We start from the raw sequence: 2,639 nt of genomic DNA, 5'->3' as shown, positions 1-2,639 counted from the left end.
CTAGCTTGTTTAGCTCACATTTGACCCGAGGAGACCGTGACACGCTTCCCGAGGTATTTGGATATGATTTGGGTGACTTTTTGGGAAATTTGGGCCTAAAGCGAAAAAGAGTTGACTCAAAGTTGACTTGTGGATAAACAGACCTTTTTCGGGAATCCGTCGATTCCGAGAGGTCCGGATGGTCTTTTAGAACTTGTGCGTATATTCGGTTTGGTTCCCAAGGAACTCGAGTGCATTATGGGACTTGGGTTGAGAAGTTGGATTTGAGGTATCGGGAGTTGACTCGGTCAGTGAGGCCTCCTCCGTTGGGAATTTCGAGGCCACGAGCGCGTTTGTAGCGTGTTTTTAAGTATGTCTGCATATATGGTATGTGAGCAGATGGCCTCGGGTGATAGTCGGGATTTCGGGTTGAGATCGTGAAAACTTGGGGGATTCTAGTGTCTGGTGCCCATTATGACGACAGTAGTACCGCTTTAGCGGTTACCCTGTTGTTGTAGCGTCCAAGTGTGAATTGGGCAGGATCCCTGCAGCATTCAGGGGACCGTTGAAGCGGCACCACCAAAGCAGTGGAGTGTGCGCGGAAGTAGTGTCGGGCAGTTAGATTCATTAAATAAGTGTTAAAAGACCTAAGTTCCTCATTCTTTACCATTCCGAAAACTGAGCTATTGGGAGCATTTCAAGGCAATTCTTGGGGGAAAATCATTGTGGTAAGTCCCTTCACTTTCCTTTCCATTCCATGATTACATTATCACCTTAGGAATCCATTATCATGCTAGTTTCATTAAGAGGTTGAGGATTAAAAGAGGGTTCAATGTGTTCTTTATTTTAGGCTATTAAATCTTGATTTATTGATGGGATTAGCTTCATCAAGCATGGAATTGATGGTTAGAATCTATTATTGCATGATTCCTTCCTAATTAGTGGTTAATTTATGAGATTGGAAGTTAGGGTTCATGCCCAAATTTGGGGGTTTTGCCTAGAATCCAAATTTAAGTGATTTGTTAGTTCTCCTAGCTTATAATTGATGAGAATTGATCACCTAGAATATTAATTTCATGTTGAGACCTATATATTCATCATTCCATCTTTCTAGTTCATAAACCCCATTCTATAGGTTGAGAATTTGGGTCTTGAATAGAAGTAAGGTTTGAATGATGTTCTTCTTGATTCTAATTTCATGATTCGAATATGTTTAGACTTCTATTATCTCGAGGCTCAAAGGAAGGGGAAGACTAAGGTTTGATTTTGGAGACTTTGTTGTTCGGCTCTCCAGGTAGGTTATGGTTTATATTGCGGTGAGACTTCGATTAGCGAAGCGTATGTTTAGATTATATTGTCGGAGAATGCATGTAAACCCTCGGGTGTGAAATTGGGCTGGATATTGTCTTAGGTTGGGCCTTGTTGTACGATTTAGGGGCTAGCCACCCCGTTGTGTTGATTTACTTATCTTGTTCTATTTACTTATTAGCTCATTGCCACGTTGAGACATTAGGTAATTGTGACTAGTAATATATCATGACTATGATATTACAGTACTTTACTTGATCGGTATTAAGATGAGATTGTGATTCATTATGGCTTATGGTGTAGCCTTATTATTGATATTACTTTTATGCCCTGCTGGAAGTTCTCCAAAAGTATTGAATTGCTTGTTGATATTGTATTGCATCGTATTCATACTCATTTATATTATACATTGATATATGCATGGTTATGGTATTGATGATGACAAGTGAGAGAGTGTAGCTTCCGAGGTCTTTCCCGGAGAGCACAAAAGAGAGATGAGGGTATGCTGCCTGAGGTTTCTTGCCGGAAACAAATGAGTGACGATGCCCGAGGTTTCTTATCGGGATCGAGAGAGTGCTCGTGATCCGAGGTCATTTTTCGAAGGGAGTGGTACATGGACTTTACGGGTCCCCCATAGATCATGATCACCTAGACGTGGAGTTATTCCGTCTGGGACATGCTGTATGTGCGTGCATATGCATTGCATTCATCATACATACATTATTGTATTGCATTGTACTTTTTGGTTTCTGGTGATGTGTTGTGAGATTATCGAGATATACTTGTTCGAATTGATTAGCTGAGACTTGGCACCCTTGGGCTTAGCTGCTATAACATAGGTGATAACTTGTTATGAGATGATTGTGATGTACTGGTTCAGACTGATTATACTGAGACTTGGCACAGTCGGGTTTAGATGTTATAATATAGGTGATGACTTGATCTGTGGATATGGATTCGTGTTGACTTGTACTTGTTGGTTTATGTGTTTATCTTGCTTTGTTGTCTTTATATATGTTAGCTAGTCTTATTCGGCCTATGATACCTACCAGTACTTGTTGTTTGTACTGACCTGCACTTGCTGTATTTTTATATGAATGCAGAGTACAATGTGGGCTCGACCTCTACTCCTCGTGGTTGATATTCGAGGACTGCTGACTCGAGTCTTTCAGGGTGAGCATGAGGGCGTTCGCTGCTCGAAGACTCTTCCTATGTTATTATGTATTTTTTTGTATTTTTCAATTTTTTTGGGATTTTCAAATTTTTGAGCCTAGGACTAGAAATTGGAGGAACAATCTCTTAGCCTATGCTCTGATACCAAATGATACAAACCTAATTGAAACTCTAAGAAA

Source organism: Lycium ferocissimum, chromosome 4 (assembly GCF_029784015.1).
Source record: "Lycium ferocissimum isolate CSIRO_LF1 chromosome 4, AGI_CSIRO_Lferr_CH_V1, whole genome shotgun sequence".
NCBI lineage: Eukaryota > Viridiplantae > Streptophyta > Magnoliopsida > Solanales > Solanaceae > Lycium > Lycium ferocissimum.
Note: the sequence above shows the minus strand (reverse complement) of the source record.